The 18,493-nt window shown below is 46.1% G+C and overlaps 1 protein-coding gene across 9 annotated transcripts in view; it reads left to right on the top strand.

Annotated features, from left to right (window-relative positions):
* The window catches only part of LOC135920017 (uncharacterized), a 278,410-nt gene that overhangs the window by 102,071 nt on the left and 157,846 nt on the right, over window positions 1–18,493 (top strand). The gene's annotated exons all lie outside the window — the stretch shown is intronic.

Here is an 18,493-nt window from a genome sequence, read left to right as displayed (position 1 = left end):
TCCTGTGGGTCCAACCTAAGCATCAATGTCTCCCACTGCTCGGGCGCAGTTATGATGCGTGTGTTAATGCGGCAAGTGTTGGTGGATGAGGCTTTGGTGCATTTCCCGATAATATGATCGAGGTCAGCGCGGGTCTCGCACGCTTTTTAGAGTGGGGAGTATGCATCGGGGTATATGCGGTTATAAAGCACGGGGTCGGAAAAGTTAGTGTCTGAAGGAGTCGCCAAGTGGTGTATTGAGACTTGTTCAGTGTTTTGTGAGCTGGAGGGTAGCGTAACCACTCTCTGCGGTAGTGCAGGAGAATTTCTCAGGACGTGACCATTCGGTCCCGCGCGTGACCGCGATACAGAACAGAGGGCTGGTCGGAATCGGTAGAAGTAGGAGAACGATGATGTGCCCGGTGTGGGAGAGCTCGGGCGGCATCGTGGGCGGCTTCGTTTCGAGCCAGACCCGAGTGACCAGTGGCCCAGATGATCTGCACGCGACGTTGCCTTGAGGGAGGAATGCCAGAAATAATCTTCTGCACTTGGGGTGTTATCAGTCCTCTTGTGTAGTAACGAATGGCCGTTTTTGAATCGCTGATGATGCAGTGTGCATTGGTAGCCGCGTAGGCCAAAGCAATGGCCGTTTCTTCTCCTACTTTAGGTTGCCCGGTGAATATTGATGCGGCCGCGGGGAGGCGGTACGGCGAACCAGCAACTGCGACGACCACAATGGCGTTTTGGTTGGGGTATTCTGCTGCGTCCACGTAGGTTACGTCAGCGGCTTGGTCATGGCGCTTTTGTAGTACTTTAGCTCTTTTTGCCCGTCGCTCCGGACAGTGTTCAGGGTGCATATTTCGAGGTATGGGTGGGATAACTAGCTGAGCACAAATGTTTTGAGGGATAGGTACTTTGGTCCGAATTGGGTGGTGTAGGTAATGCCTAGGGTGCCTATAATGTTCATGCCCGTGCTGGAATTGGTGAGTCGTTCGTATTGACTAATACGCTGCGCTTCAATAAGCTCGTCTATGGAGTTATGAATGCCGAGGGCGTCCAGTTTTTCGTTAGATGTGGTGATGGGAAGATGTAGGGCTTGTTTATAGGCCCTCTTGATCATGGTATTGACTTTGAGCTTGTCAATTGCATTGAGGCTAACGTGCGGGGCGACATAGGTGATCCTGCTCAGGGCGTAGGCGGTTACCCGGCGTATAAGGTTGTCGCGGCTCACCCTCGCGCCCTTTCACTTTCGCATACAGCGTACGGCGTGCGGCGAAGATTTTACCACCCTTGGATTTTATATAGAATGACATGGTGCTATAGCGCAAAAAAGAGCTGGAAAATGATTCTAAAGGACAGAAAAAGGAAAAGGAAAACGACGCTGCTGGTAGCGCGGTCTTTCTTTCCGTTCTTACTGTCCTTTAGGATGTTTCTTTTTCCTGCGTTTTAGATTTATTTTTGCGCTACAACACCATGTCGTTCAGCAAACACCAACTCGCCCTAGAAAAGTTAATGTGCTATATGGGGACCTCAGGTCGATTCGGACGGCGAAATTGCGGCTGGAGTGTCCACATATTTACTATCACAATAAAAAGACTAAGGAGTTATATACCAAAACGCTAGAACAAAAAGCATGTATAGCATGCCTGTATAACTAAAGCACACTAAGTGATTATTTGTTAACGCCCTCTTTTAAAGGCAACGCCAAAAAATAATCATCATGATCATCATCATTATGACAGCTGAGAAACCGGTTTCCACATTTAGGCATTTTGGGGTTTTTAATGCGATGTCGCTGCAGTGCTTCGATGCTAAGCACGTTCACATCGACATTATTATTCAGGTAGTTCGTGCCTGTATTTTTTTCCCTCACTTTCCGGGGCCTGTCTGTCTGTGCCTCTACGCCTTGTTCTCGTCAACTTGTGTCACTGCTGGTCCATGGCGTAATATTTAAAGCATCTGGGCTTGGTGATGAGAGAACCATGCTCGAGAGCAATCGTTCGGCTAATCTTCCCCATGGGTATGTGGAGTGCGTATGTGCTCTTCATGAGTTTACCTCTTCACGCGACTTCGTGTTTCTGGATATGTTCACTGGTCATGGGCCGCTCTTCAATGAACCTCTTTCACTCCACTTGAATAATTGGGTATGAGCTGCTGGATATCTTCCACACCTAAATGAGCTTCTTTCATACCGATATAGATCACCAGGGATGTGCAGCTAAGTATGTGCCGCCCTTCAATAAAGTACCGCTAAATTAGGTCACTGTGTATATGCCACTGGCTATGTGCAGCAAATTATGTGCCACTCTTTAGTTAGTCAGTTTCACGTTAACTGGGGTCGGTGGTTATCCATCGTACTGATGACTTGCGCTTACTCAACGCCATCAAAGGCAGAAGAGGAGATGATGCAGTGCCATCTGCTAGCGCTGCCAAACCGACGAATATATTGTAATAAATTATTTAGGTGAGCAGAAAATGCCTATGCTGTGAATATGTAGAAACGTACATTACTGAATATAAAATCTGTATAGAAAGCAACCGGACTTGTAGAAGCTATTAATGATACATCATATGAAGACAACTCTTTACGGTAATAAGTTTCGTGCTAGTGTTTATTGCGTTATCCGACATACCAGCATTGCGCATGGCTATATACAGCGATGTGATCGCAAAATGGTGGTGGCCTAAAGAAAACTGTCCAAAGCAGCCGCTGCAATGACAAAAAGAATTCTCCCAGTCAAGGCGTCTATACTGGAAGGATTGCTTTGTGTAAGGTGATGTAAGTTGACGAAATGGCTATTTGAATAACCTAAATACTGCGTATTTTATTAGGAATATTAGGCACAAGAGAAGCGGGGCTCCTTAGCCCATGAAGTATCATTAGCAGCACGAATACCAAGTCTAATAGATCGAGAGACATTCAAGAAGTTTCTTTGCGCACCACATTACATATAAAAATATAGCTTCTGTAATATTTCAAATTTGATCCCGCAGCATCCACTGCGGCGAGCACTCCAAGCAGCTCCACCGGAAATGCAGCAACTAATCCTACACGTGAGTTTCTCTGCAAGAAGCCCACAATGCGTGCAGCCGTGAGAGAATATAAAACAGCTCCATTGCTGAGTAACCCTTAAGCAGCATTAAGGGCCAAACCAGCGTAACTCTTTTGTTTGTGTTCTAATGAAAGCTTCGACTTAAATGATATAAAAACAATAACATCAACATATTCCTTCATTCTCGGAAAGGCAGGATGCATAACAGCAGTGTATGAGTGCCGTGTAATCACGAGAATGGGCCACACCGGTATGCGTGCCAGAGCCGCATCATGACAATGCAAAATTTTCAAAGAAAACGAGAAACAGTCGTCTTGGGTGCAATGATGCGGCGTAGACGAATCAGCGAATTCTCGCGCACCGCTTAGTAAAGGGCGACAGCTGCAATTTGACCTATGAGGCCGGGGTGCTGCTATGATCGGCTCTTTCGTGTTCTTACGTGCAGCGCGTAAGCCGTCGTAGCAATCTTTTCTTTGGGCGGTTAGCTTTCGCAGCAAGGTCTCTCGGCTTATTTGTAAGCTTCCAGGCATCTGCAGCGAAGAGGAAGTGTTTGTGTGCGTACGGCGCTGACGTTTAAACGCAACGTTGTTCGTACGTCTAGGAGCGCGGCATTCTAGCAGCGGGCCGCCAATTACGCGTCAACGATATGTGCGGATGTTTTTGGCTGAAGCAGTAATCGGAGCTCGCCGCAACGAACAAATCTGGGTAGGCGTTTTTTGGGTAAGCGTGCAAGTTCCCTGAACTGCGTGTCGGCAAATTACATCAAATAGCCCGGTCCCCGCCTAAGGACCACACCTCGCGAAAATAGCGAAAAAATTTCCAGTCCTTGCGCAGGTATTTGGATTACATGAAAGCTCTGAAAAATATATGTGCACAAGAGCGTCATCAGGTCAAGAAATTATAGTTCACTTGGGTCTTTGGTCTCACGCTTATTCTGCAAGCTCTGCACATACAAAATGAAAGTGTTATTCTGAATGTTGGTAGAGAGATTTGAACAGAAAAGAGAAAGCGGCAAAACGATGATGCACCACCGGGGATGTGGTTTGCTCATTGACGTCGGCGATAGCCCGTAGGGTAGGTTCATTACAATATGGTGCTTTGTGTTTTTTTTTTCACTGGTAAGAGTAACTCCGTGCAAGAAAGATACATGAACGTGAAAACTCATGAAGTAGGTATCCATAATATTTAATTCGCAGAAGGCCTTCAACCGAGAAAATGAACGTACCTGTATCGTCTATGCGGTATTTTAGACTAAACAACATCGATGATAAAGGAGCTAGACAGCTACGAATGTAGGTACCCGGCGACGCCAGAAGAATGAAACAGTACCTGATGCCTGCGTCCGGCAGAAGACAAAAATTCGGCAACAAAAGATGCCCAAAAGAGTCGAATAACGAGACGCTTTACTTTCTCCGACAATAAAATTTTAGTGGATTCTTCGTGTATTTCATAGTAGGCTTCACTGCATGGAGACAATTTGCTTGAAGAGTACCTTTCGTTATTGTAGTTCAACCGTGCTAACTAAACTGGCCATAGGCTGTGGTTTTTATCTGACGTTGACTTTTTGGGGTCGTAAAAAGCGATTTTACCTAAAGAGATCTGTCGCCAGGAATTTAATTCTTACACGGGGATCACGAGAAAGAGAGAGAGATGGGGCGCTCTCTTTGGTGTGTCTAACTATTGCAGCCTTCATATAGCTAATAAGGCAACAGTGTGGTTGAAGTGCGTGATAAACGTCAAGTAGACTATTGCGACTTTCACCACGTCGTACCTTTCGAGGGGATTGTAACGTATGTTAGTTCGAGCATTGAGATTGATTATGGCCGATTCTGTTGGGAACGAACACACATTTATTTCAACGAAACTGCAGCCATATTGGAAGCTCCCTTGAACCCCAGGGCTGCCTTCCTTCATTCCAAAGACTGCCATACATGGAAACTCCATCATCCCCTCAGGGAAAGAAAAAGTCAGTTTTGCTTAAACACGAAGTCTTTCAGGTGCCTAGGTCGTTGCCTGGATCGTTCGGGGTACCGCTGTGAGACGGTCTTGGGAGCTGCTGATATGGCTTGGCTAGGAGTAGCTATGCTGGGGGTTGGAAGGCCACTGATACTCGGCACAGCTTCGTCATTCAGATATGGCATGTCGGTCGGGTCCTGATGTCGTTCCACTTGAACTGTGCTTGCATCTTTGAAGAAACTTGAGTTGCGAGAAATCGACACTCCATCTCTGGACGCTGTGATTCTGGAGCCATTGACTTTGGTGATTGTGTATGGGTGTAGGTCACAGTAAGGCAAAAACTTGTTTGACCTGTCCTGTTTACAGAGGACTTGTCCCACACACAGCTGCTTGTTACTCGCATGCCTCCGAGTGTCGACGTACCACTTGTTGTATGCTTTTCTTTTAGTGCCATTCTGTCTGGCCTCATAGTGAGCCGAGTTTTGAGTACCAGTAACAAGTGTCGGTAGAAGATTCTTCATGGGTCTTCCGAACAGAAGTTCAAACGAAGATTTCCCTGTGGAACTATGGGGTGTGGACCTATAAGCCAGCAGGAACAACCGAAGCTCATTGGTCCAATCCAGGTGGCGGACACGACTTGAGAGTATAGACTTCTTGAAGGTGCGCATTAATCTTTCTGCTTCCCCATTACCCTCTGGCCACCGTGCAGTGACGCGGTGATGCTTGAACCCGAGCTCACTGGCGAACTCTGCAAAACTCTCACTCTGAAATGGTGAGCCATTGTCGGACTTTACATGCTGTCCCATACAAGTAGATGTGAAAATGCTCAATTCCCCACACCACGGCCAGCATTTCCCGTTCAGTTTGAGAGTAGCGTGCCTCCACAGGAGAAAGAGCACGACTCCCATATACTACCACTCTGGTTTCGCTTCCGGATGTCTGCGTGAGAATGGCACCAAGGCCATGAGGAGCAGCATTCACAATGAGTGTGATGTTCTTTCCTGGATCGAAGTAGGCGAGAGTTGTCGCCTCGGAAAGCTTTCTCTTCAGTTCGTCCAGGGTGTCTTGCTGTATGTCTGTCCAACACCAGTCCTCTCCTTTGGCCGTGAGTTTCCTGAGTGGTTGGGTGAGGTGGGCCAAGTCGGGTATGAACTGACCACAATAGTTAACGAGCCCGAGGACACTCTTCAGTTCAGTGGCGCTGGAAGGTGGTGATGCACCCAAGATCGCAGACACCTTAGTGGGGTCCGGTTGCACAACATTGCTGGAGAAAACATGCCCGAAAAATGTAAGTTCCCGTTGGCAGAACCTGCATTTCTTGACGTTCAGTGTGAGACCACTTGGAAGTAGGCATTCCAATGCGGCCTTCAAAGCCTTATCATGCTCTTTTTTAGTATTTCCATACACCACTATGTCATCTCTTACGTTGAGCACGTTCGGGATGTTAGAACCTGATGGATGGTGTCCTGAAACACTTCGGCCGCTGAGTTGATACCGAAGTTGAGTCTCTTGTATCGGAAGAGCCCAGCATGTGCGGAGAAAGCGGTAATCACACGTGATGATGCGTCAAGTTCTAGTTGGTGGTACCAATCTTTCAGATCAAATTTAGAGAATGAGATGGAGCCGTTCAAAGCAACAAAGATGTCGTCCACTGTGGGTGTGACATGTCTCTCAGGCTGGATAGCTTGGTTGGCACAGCGCATGTCAACACACATTCGAATGTGCTCGGGGTCATGTGGCTTCGGTACTGCCACAATTGGTGATACCCAGAGGGTTGGTCCTTCAGTCTTTTCGATTATGCCAAGGGACTGTAGCCTTTCGAGCTCTTTTTCCAATGGCTTTCGCATAGAGAAGGGAATGCGTCTGTGAGGCTGGGCTTCTGGTTGAACACTGGGGTCAACATGAAGGTGCACCTGCAAGTCCTTTAGACAGCCCACTCCTTTGAAGAGGTCTGGGTTGGCCATCCTCGGATCCAGTCTGTTGGTAACCTCTCCCACACAATACGTGATCTGGACTAGTCCTAGACGGGAAGCTGCAGAGAAACTGAGCAGTGGTGCAGTCTCCGGACACAACGTAGAGAGTTTCATGGCTGCTGCCCTCCTTGTAGGTCATGACAACATCAAGCTTTCCAAGTACGGGTAAAGGAGAATTTGCCCCATAAGCAAATACTTTCTTAGATGTCTTGGACAGCGTTTCCTTGCTTAAACAATTTTTTAAGCTGTTTGAACCGACGACAGACACGGTAGCGCCAGTATTACTTGTAAAACGGACGTCCTCACCATCAAGTTTGACGTCCACCTGTGGAGATCCCTTGACTGCGTGACAGTGAGAGGAGGTCATGAAAACGTGTTCATCACTGTCAGGGCTGCTGTGCCGCACGACTGCGTGTACGGCTTTGCGTGCTGAACGACACACACTAGCAAAGTGTCCAGTTTTGTGACACGCAGTACACCGTTTGCCGAGAGCGGGGCAACTAGAGTGTCCCTTACCTTGAGGCCATGGTTTTCCGCAGTTGTAGCATGTCGCGTTTGCCCGTTGATGGCGCGGAGGCTCACGAGTCCGTGACGGCTCTTTCCCATGGTGCTTCGGCTGATGAGGTCGCGAAGTGCGCTCGGAGTTTACTGCAAGTGTAGACGCTGACGCCGAGTTTTCTTACACTGCCGGCTTTCTTGCTCGATCACGGAGATGTCGTGCTCGACGTCTTCAAATAACCTGCCTTGTTTGAGAATTCCTTACTAGTAGAGGTCATGCTGCATGGCATACCAGCGTAGACGTGTGGACGTTGTAGACAGCAATATTTGATTCTTGATTTCGGTGTGGTCATCGGCGAATGCACAGTGCCTAACAAGCTGTCGTAGCCTGGCGTAAAATGCGCCGAGCGACTCGTTTTCCATTTGCTTGGCTTGACGGAAGCGGTAAACCTCGAAGGTGGTGTTTACTCGGGGTGCGAAATAGTCATCGAGCTTCCTACGTGCGGTGTAGAGAGGGGTTGCGTTACTGGAGCCACCGGTGCTTGAAATGGTAGACGCAGCTACGGCTGCGGGAGGATCGGGTAGTGCACAGTACATGTCATACACTTCTTCCCCCACGTAGTGTAGTAGTATGGCCATCTTCCGGGCATCGGCTGTGATACCGCAGGCTACGATGAAGTTTTCGAAGCGTTTCACCCCCTTCAACCACTCGGTGCCGACGTTGTTGGCGTCAGTGGCACGCGCGTCGAAGAAAGGGAACGATGGAAGCATGTTGTGCGCCATACCGCAAAGTAGAAGTTTCTACAATGTGTGTTGGTACCTTCGTTCTGCTTAAAATCGTTGCTTGGCAGCCTTCACGAAGTTCAGACGCATCCTCGTCGCCATTGTAACGTATGGTAGTTCGAGCATTGAGACTGATTATGGCCGATTCTGTTGGGAACGAACACACATTTATTTCAACGAAACTGCAGCCATCTTGGAAGGTCTCTTGAACCCCAGGGTTGCCTTCCTTCATTCCAAAGACTGCTATACATGGACACTACAGGGATGATCCAACTTCCGCGCTGGAAGGTGTTATATTTAGGCTCCACGAAGATCCTTGGCAAACGATTGTAAATTATTCGATGGCCTTAAGCTAATATCCGCCAGTTTCGCAAACCAACGGACAACTGCTGTCTTTAGATCTTTCACATTTGGTAGAGCCTTATTGCTATCTTCGCTCCGTTCGTTCGCCATATACAGTTCTTGGATGTGGAACTATATTTATGGAAAGTTCCTATTCTTCAAGTTCGCACGCATATATTCGTGTTTCGTGAAGTAAAGTCGTAAGGGCTGCACAAGTTGGGTGAACGGTACCTTCGTGTATACGTGGGGACGAGTAATCTGCATTTTGGTAGGCAGAAAAAGTTATGGCCTCTAACATATTATATCCTCCCACAACGTCGGCACCCTTCAAACACAATAGACACTGCGCTAACGATCAACAGATTATCAAAAAATAATAAAGTTTATAAGCTGAACAAAAGCCGTACGGCAAAGCTTGCGCAGTGCAACAGGTGCAAATCAGTTAACAAAATGAAATTGGTTTAGTGTCATCGTCTCGAAGTTTCACAGTGGGGTATGTGGCGCGGCCTATTACTTATGGCAAGATAAGCATGCTGAACGTAAACAGGAAACAGGGTAAACAATTGCTCTTGCCATCAACCTGCATTTGCAAGCGACCGTCATGTCGTGAGATTGAGCCCGCTACCTCACGCTTACCAGGTGAAAGCCAGCGCCACTAAGTCACCTCGCCGTGAAGGAAAGAAGAAATGAAAGGTTATTTTCCTTCAGTGTATTGCATAATAATCCTAAATATAAACAGAATAACAGCGGAGCGACAAAGCACTCCCGATCTCATTGGGCTCGATTGAACATTTCTCTGTACGCAATGCAATCGCGAAGGAAAATTGCGGTAGCGCAGAATTGTGGCTACGCTCTGGAAAATACACGCTTCGAAAACTATTTCGTGTTAGTGAGCAGTGTTACGTTTCCAAGGCAGTGTTTAGCTACAGAATGTCTCCAGCGATGGTGGTAGGCGCGTCTCGACAGAAACAAATGAAAATGTTTTTTTTTAAGTTCACTTCCTGATTTCAGGAGCGCTCGGCGCCTTTGTTTCTTTATTTATCGAACAAGCTCCAATTTGTCACCCACTTATTACCGTGATTAAGACTTTTTAGAAGCACTGCAGGGAAATTATTCTTTGGAGTGCCTACCTGTGCGCTCAAGTGATCAGCGAAACACTGCCATTAGTGCGGATTGTTTAAAAGCACGGAATGCAAACTATTAGGGAAACACACAGAATTCTCAGCAAGAGATGTGATATTAAGGTTTACAGAGGCGGCATCAACGTAAACACTTATATAGTAGCAACCAAAATTCTCATCAACGATAATTCGCCTACATTACAGATCTGCAAGCTGGAATAAACTTAAGAACTCCTGAAAAACTGGTTTCTTTTTGAGAAGAAACAGATTATGGCGGTAAAGCGAATGAGGCATTCTGCCACTAATGACAGGGTCTTCGCTTCGTTTCTGCGAAGTGGGGGTCGAATGTCGGTGGAGGCAGAATTAATGGACACGCGTCCTTAATGCGCAGCGAAAATAATACATGCAGTAGCACGTTGCTCCTCCTCCCTATTCTTTCCCGTATCCCATCTTTCATATTTTATTTTCCTGGATGTAAATGATCTCCTCCGACAAGAGCGGAAATGCTTTTCAATAAACATGCCCACCAATCGTGTACAACACTTTCTGTGAGCATCAAATAGCCACTCGCAATCTAAATTATTCCCCAATCACTCGCTTCTTATGTTGGTCTCAGAAAAATTGAGCCCGTCGCCACCTTTAGCAAATACCGGGTGTTTCAGCGGACACTTTAGAAAATGTCTTAAGGTTGCCTGAGGCAGATAGCACAATTGTAGTCAGTGAGGGTTCCATCTCGAAGTGAGGTTGCCTTCTCGAAGAGATGGAACATTACTCGCACAAGAAATTGCAATGCATAATAGAATAATTTTCAAAAATTCACAAATTGAGGCAACTGATTTCCTTTCGCACAAATTGCAATTTACAACTTCTAACCGGGGAGTTCGCAAGGCAGCTCCACTTCGAATTATTTCGCAAGATGACAGCAGTTTCGAGATATTAATTTCAAATTTTTGCGGCGAAATGCATTGATGTTTCAGTTGGTTTTCTGCATCAATGCATAAAACGGGATTTTCTTAAGAAGGCAAGTGCAACGACAGTGCATTTTTACCGAAAGATCTGCTGCGCAGACCTCGAAAATGGTGTGATTTACGCAGTTCTTTTCAAATGGATGTGCCTTGTAGTCTCATGCGCTAGAACTTATAAATTGCAATGTATGGCTTAGGGTAATCCGCTTGAATTTTAATTTGTGAATTTTCGTTAAATTTTCGAATATGTATTTAAATATTTTGTGCAAGTATTGTCCCCCTCTTCGAACAGACCAGCTTATGGAATAGAATAGTACAATCTGCCACAGAAAATGTTAAAAAATTTTGAACATGTTGACTGACATTTGGTTGTGCATTGGACATGTAATGGACACATTATCGAATTTACATAAATCGAATCTGAACGAATGTATGCAAAGTTCCTCGAGTGGACAGTCGCGCGGAAATTTTTCGTGTATCTGCGAGCTTCTTTGAGGCACACAAAAGCGCTCTGATGTAGCACATATTGAGTAACAGAAATCTGTATGGAGAGATTTTCATGTTGCTCTACCCTTATCTAATGGACACTTTTCATCTAATTATAACATCTGAGACGTTGATAAATATTTTGGATTTTTCAGTTAGGGGTAATGAAAAAAGAATCTGATCATCTCCAAGCAGCGGCAAACAATATGACCTTGGTTCTGTACAGCTACCTGGCATCTGCATATATTCGATGTTTGGCTAACTTTTCGTGACACACCATGTATACCTTTTCATGGCATCGAACGGAAGGCATCACTACATTTTTGTTTCGTTAAGATTCTCTGCCGGCATTCTTATACAAATGTATTATACTAAAGACATATCGCCGGCACTTTGCATTTCTTTGTTAAAAGGGCAGCGAAGCTGTCGCTCTAGATAAGCACCGGAACAGGCTCTTTGGATAGTCCTAAACTTTTGGGTGACCAGCACTTAATAAACTTAGGTATAGCTAGAAGAAGGCTATGTTTGCTTGCTTGACGTGCGATGTAATAATAAACGTTCACATGATAAACTCAATGGTGGACAAAAAGCTGTCGTAAAGGCTTTAATAATTGGGAGCAATTTTCTCAATTCTAGTGTTTAATTTTTATAGTTACTAATTTGAGTGAACCTGACCACTTACTGCAAGCTTGAAAAGTTATATCAGTTAAAAATTATCATTTGCTAACCTAGCTCATGGTAGTACAACTGAACCAACGCGTTGGTAAAAATATTGTATTTTATGGAAAACTTACTAGCTTGACAAGTTCAACAAGTTTATACATTGCAAATCATTGTCCCGTAAAGGAGATAGTAGAAGACAGCCACGGAACAACCTCTTACTATGAAATCGTCTAAAATTTCTCAAGCACCAGCCCCAGACCCCTTCAATCGATGCCTGCATTGTTTAGAGCGCTTTGTGGGCCATGCAAACCCACGCTGAACAAGACATTGAAATGAAATGCAGCACTACTAAGGAATAATAAATTGCAAATTACTAATCGAATACGTCGCTTTTGGATGCACATTTGATGTTTACGACGTTCCTGGTCACTTTTAAAGCACGACACGACCATCGTTTGACAAAACATATTTTTTTGTTGTGTTGCAAACATTTATGTTAATATCAGCCATTCTTTTCCAAGGGAGAATAGTGGCGCAAAAATATCCGCTGATCTGCACCATGACATACAACGTCAATGAGAATTCAACCTTGCCGGGGGATGCTGTCTGTCAGTACATATTCTACGACTTCTTCTACAAGAAGGCGAACAGCAAGAGCACAATGTTCCCATGTTTCACTCTTCAATGACAAAAAATATAACCTCTCAATGTTTCCAATTCCCGCTGGCACTGAACCCTGCTACGCGGGAACTGCGCAGAGGCGTCACTTGATGGCGCCGCCCATGCCGTGGTGTGCAATGGCACAGTAGTGGTCCGGGTATCTAGTGCAGGATCTATGCATTTAATATAACCTGATATTACTTAACAGCGAATATACGTGTCATGCACAGGCAACGTGGCAATGCAGAAACAGAAAGCCACATATCAACTGCGCGTCGTTCTGACAAACAATCCACGAACGGCAAGACCAAATGACGACACTAAACATGGAAAAGATTTTTCGCATGGAGATCGAAAACGTTTAGCCTTTGAATTTGGGGATGATACTAATGCAAAGCACGAGTCATTAATATGGAAGTTTCTAAAAATGAATGTAAATGAAGTAAAAGAGCAGCAGGAGATAAATTGTTGGATTGGAACGAGGAAACCACGTGAGTGGTGGAATGAGAAAATAAAGCAAGCTATAAAAGAGCGTAAGCAGGCGTCTAGTGATCATCAAGAAGCCAAGAAATTGGTATTACAAGAAGAGCTGATCTTTATTTTGAACAAATACCGAGAAAAGAATGGCGTGGTGACTGAGATCGTACAACAAAAAAATTAATGCGCAAGTGAACGTTTGGTGCACAGCATTCTCCAGAGAGAGAAGGACACGCCATAAAGACTCTCCAACCATGAAGGAGCACTTGTACCTGCGAGTAAATATTCGTAAACGGCTACAATGAATGAAGACGGTAATACCTTTGAAAGAGACGATGAACTTCGATGCATCATGTACGTTTTCGTACTTTCATCAAGGCAAAAAAGTGATTTGGACCCAAACTTACCCAGCGACTATAAAAAAGTGCGAGATATCAAAATTTAACACAGATAGCTTTTACTGGATAAAAACAAGAGAATATACCTGATGACATGGTGGCGGGATCATATGAAATCTCAATGCAGCTAATTGCAAAAATCATTCCAAAGAGCAAGGAATTGCTGAGTAGTTGCACATAGCAAGTAATTAAAACGAAGAAAATACCGGATTGAAAGCCTGTGAGCAATATGAACTTCATCTCAAAAGGAAGTTATTCAGGGAGAGCGTAGCTCTTACTGGATACATTCAGTAACGTTCGGAATATTTTGACACGTGTATTGGTTTGTCTTTATCAGGCTACACATTTCACTGCCTAAGAAATGTTATCGATTCTTCCTTCCGTTGTCTGTGACCGAACCTTCTGTAATCTGATCGCAGGTGTGCACGACGCGAATAATGTAGAGAAAGGGAGATAAAGCTTTATTATATCCTTGAAGGGGTTCAGGGGTGGCGGGGTCGGGAGACTAACCCCCAATCCCCCTCTTCCTGAGAGGCGGCCAGTCCTTGCTTTCTGGTGGCGTCTTCGGCTATCCGGATGGCCCAGAGCTGCTCCTGTGGGTCCAAGCTAAGCAGCAATGTCTCCCACTGCTCGGCCGTAGTTATGATACATGTGTTAGTGCGGCAAGTGTTGGTGGGTGAGGCTTTGGGGCATTCCCCGATAAGATGACCGAGGTGAGCGCGGGTCTCGCACGCTTTTTAGAGTGGGGAGTATGCATAGGGGTATATGCGGTTGTAAAGCACGGGGTCGGAAAAGTTAGTGTCTGAAGGAGTCGCCAAGTGGTGTATTGAGACTTCTTCAGTGTTTTGTGAGCTGGAGGGTAGCGTAACCGCTCTCTGCGGTAGTGCAGGAGAATTTCTCGGAACGTGACCATTCGGTCCAGCGCGTGACCGCGATACAGAACAGAGGGCTGGTCGGAATCGGTAGACGCAGGAGAACGATGATGTGCCCGGTGTGCGAGAGCTCGGGCGGCATCGTGGGCGGCTTCGTTTCCAGCCAGACCCGAGTGACCAGAGGCGCAGATGATCTGCACGTGGCGTTGCCTTGAGGGAGGAATCCCAGAGAGAATCTTCTGCACTTGGGGTGTTATCAGTCCTTTCGTGTAGTAACGAATGGCCGTTTTTGAATCACTGATGATGCAGTGTGCATTGGTAGCCGCGTAGGCCAAAGCAATGGCCATTTCTTCTCCTACTTTGGGTTGCGCGGTGAATATTGATGCGGCCGCGGGGAGGCGGTACGGCAAACCAGCGACTGCGATGACCGCCATGGCGTTTTGGTTGGGTTATTCTGCTGCGTCCACGTAGGTTGCGTCAGCGGCTTGGTCGTGGCGCTTTTGTAGTAGTTTAGCTCTTTCTGCCCGTCGCTCCGGGCAGTGTTCAGGGTGCATATTGCGAGGTATGGGTGGGATAACTAGCTGAGCACAAATGTTTGGAGGGATAGGTACTTTTGGTCTGAATTGGGTGGTGTAGGTTATGCCTAGGGTGCCTAGAATGTTCATGCGGAGCTTACGCAAGCCATTCTGCAGTACAGTCAGACAAGGCACACGAGGACAACTGCCTACCACCGACAGACAAATAGTCATACAGAGCGCCTGAAGAAAAACCTCGCCGACATGAAAGCAATGTACGTCGACGTTGAACAGAAGACTTGGGATGCAGTCCTGCCGTACTTAACATTCACTTACATCACGGCGGTGCAAGAAACAACACAGATCACGCCGTTTCACACAGATCACACAGATCACGCCGGCAGGAACCCGACGACGAAGCTCGACGCCATGCTGCCACATGTCACTGAAGAAGAGAAGCTTGACGTTGCTACCTATATCCAGCGTGCCTAAAAAACCCCACACATCGTACCCCTACGAATCAAGAACCAGCAGTGTACAGACAGCAGACACTACAACCTCCGACGACGCTTCCTCGATTACCAGCTCGGCAACCGTGTTTGGGTTTGGACCCCGATACGCCAACGAGGGCTGAGTGAGTAACTATAGCGACGCGATTTCGCACCCTACAAGGTCATTGGACGTACTGGCACACTGGAATATGAGGTCGTGCCAGACGCCATTTCGCATTCACAGCGGCGCCGCGCACAATCTGATGTGGTCCACGTGGTGTGTCTTAAATCATTTTACGGACGCTGACGAACTTCCTTATTTTGTTGTTCTCTTTGCTACGGGTGTTTTCATTTATTACTGTCGTTTGCAGCATCCGGTCGATGCTTTTTAAGAGGGGGGCCTCGGTACGTGAACTTGTTTGTCTTTATCGGGCAACACGTTTCACCGCTTAACAAATGTTATCGATGCTTCCATCCGCTGTCTCTGACGGAACCTTCTGTAGTCTGATCGCATATGTGCGCGACGCGAATAATGTAGAACTTTGTGGAAGGCGCGCGGGTCCCAGCGAGTACTCTGGAACATTCGACTGCTGATGTATAAAAGCCGACGCGCTTGACCCGCTGACCAGATTTTCGACGATCACCGACTGTGTTCGCCGCTATCGCCGTTCTTGGAATGTAGCCTGTTTTTGAGGCCACAAGTTTGCCCAATAAAGCGCTATTTTCCTCTTTCTCAGTTTGCCTGCTTTTTTCACAGTCACTACCAGGTGACAATATAGAAAGGCACTTCGGGCCATAAAGTTAGAACTTTCGAAGAGGCTGAACAACAAAGGTGTTCTGGGGGAACTACGGAATGCGTCCAGACGAGGCAGCACCTTGCAATAACTCCTTGCATAGAGACTTCATTAGCTCAGAAAAGATTTTTAGGCATCGCATTTCTACATAATAAGGAAGCCTACGACAACGTAGACAGTCAATTGTTGTGGGATATTTTACCCATACACGACAATTACGGGGCATACTGACGGAGATATGTAAACACAACATAGTGAAAAATTTAAAGCGCAAGCCACAAATGTAATCAAGTGGTCGAAATGCGCCAAGAAGTTAGCAAGGATGTCTCCTGTCTATGTGGTGGTTCATGCTTTATGTCAAGGAATAAAAATATGCTGAGAAAACACTGAATCGGGGTTTGATAGCTTTACCTCAAAAGCGCAGACACGCAATGGAGGAAGAGGTCCCGAATGTTGGCAACCAAGTAAAGGGTAATGTAAAGTGTAAACAACCATATGTCAAAGAAAGAAAGAAAATGCGCGCTCAAAAAAAATGGGAATACAGAAATTATAAGGGAAAATCTGTACGATAACAGAAAGGGTATTTCCTTCCTATTTGAGGATAACGGTGGTGGTCAAAGGACAATAGATACTCGATCAAACACTCGCACCTAGGTGATCTATTCGAATGCTGCAGCAAAAATCCGAAGACCACTAAGCAGATTCTAAAGAACGCGAAGGATTTCACTGTGAGAGCTGTGGTTACTGTGCGCCGTCCAAAAGCGCTTGGACTTAAAGCGGACGCAAGCATCAGTAGTTGAGGTGCCGAGAAAAGCAGAGGATATTTATGTTATTTATGGAGTACAAGCAGGCCAGATATTGATATGATTTCATCCTTTACAGACATAGACAGAGGAACAAGGTGCATAAAAAATTATCGGGTAAAAGAAGTTGTAGTTTCGCCCGAAAGGCGAAGCATCGATTGCGATAGCAAATTAGTGCAGAGCTATATGAAGTAAGGAGAGTAGTTTTGTCAGCCGCATACGCTTGTGGGCGTAGACATACTAAATAAGTTAACCAGTATGGTTTCACACGCGCACAAGCAAAGACGAACCCATCTCACTTGTTGACCGCAGAAATACACTGTCAAAATGCTCGAGTGAGCAAAGGCTGCAGCTCTGCTCCATCACGCATCAACACGAACTAAGTCACGAAAATACAGCGCACAGCGGGATCTCTCCTCGTCGCACATTCCTTTCAAGGTGCAGCGGTGCGGACAGGAGAGTGCAGCCACCCGGGCGACCCGGAGTACATCTCCCCCACTTCCCTTATCTACCCACTACCCGGAGCCTTGAGCGGGAAGGAATACAGTGCGCTTCCTCTCCGTTTTCCTCCCTTGAGGGCGCGAAATAGGGCCGCGATCGGCGGCTCACCCTCGCGCCCTTTCACTTTCGCATACAGCGTACAGCGCGCGGCGAAGATTTTACCGCCCTTGGATTTTATACAGAATGACATGGTGCTATAGCGCAAAAAAGAACGGGAAAATGATTCGAAAGGACAGAAAACGGAAAACGGAGCTGCTGGTAGCGCGGTCCTTCTTTCCGTTCTAACTGTCCTTTAGGATGTTTCTTTTTCCAGCGTTTTAGATTCATTTTTGCGCTACAACACCATGTTGTTAAGCAAACACCAACTCGCCCTAGAAAAGTTAATGTGCTATATGGGGACCTCACGTCGATTCCGACGGCAGAATTGCGCCTGGAGTGTCCACATATTTACTTTCGCAATAAAAAGATTAAGGAGTTATATACCAAAACGCTAGAAGAAAAAGCATGTATAGCATGCCTGTATAACTAAAGCACACTAAGTGATTCTTTGTTAACGCCCTCTTTTAAAGGCAATGCCAAAAAATAATCATCATGATCATCATCATCATTATGACAGCTGAGAACCCGGTTTACACATTTAGGCATTTTGGGGTTTTTAATGCGATGTCGCTGCAGTGCTTCGATGCTAAGCACGTTCACATCGACATTCTTCTTCAGGTAGTTCGTGGCTGTATTTTTTTCCCTCACTTTTCGTGGCCTGTCTGTCTGTGCCTCTACGCCTTGTTCTCGTCAACTTGTGTCACTGCTGGTCCATGACGTAATATTTACAGCATCTGGGCTTGGTGATGAGAGAACCATGCTCGAGAGCAATCGTTCGGCTAATCTACCCTATGGGTATGTGCAGTGCGTATGTGCTCTTCATGAGTTTACCTCTTCACGCGACTTCGTGTTTCTGGATATGTTCACTGGTCATGGGCCGCTCTTCAATGAACCTCTTTCACTCCACTTGAATAATTGGGTATGAGCTGCTGGATATCTTCCACACCTAAATGAGCTTCTTTCATACCGATATAGATCACCAGGGGTGTGCAGCTAAGTATGTGCCGCCCTTCAATAAACTACCGCTAAATTAGGTCACTGTGTATATGCCACTGGCTATGTGAA

This window comes from Dermacentor albipictus, chromosome 3 (genome assembly GCF_038994185.2).
Source record: "Dermacentor albipictus isolate Rhodes 1998 colony chromosome 3, USDA_Dalb.pri_finalv2, whole genome shotgun sequence".
NCBI classification, from domain to species: domain Eukaryota; kingdom Metazoa; phylum Arthropoda; class Arachnida; order Ixodida; family Ixodidae; genus Dermacentor; species Dermacentor albipictus.
The sequence above is the reverse complement of the archived record's forward strand: the minus strand, read 5'-3'. Positions and strand labels throughout refer to the sequence as shown.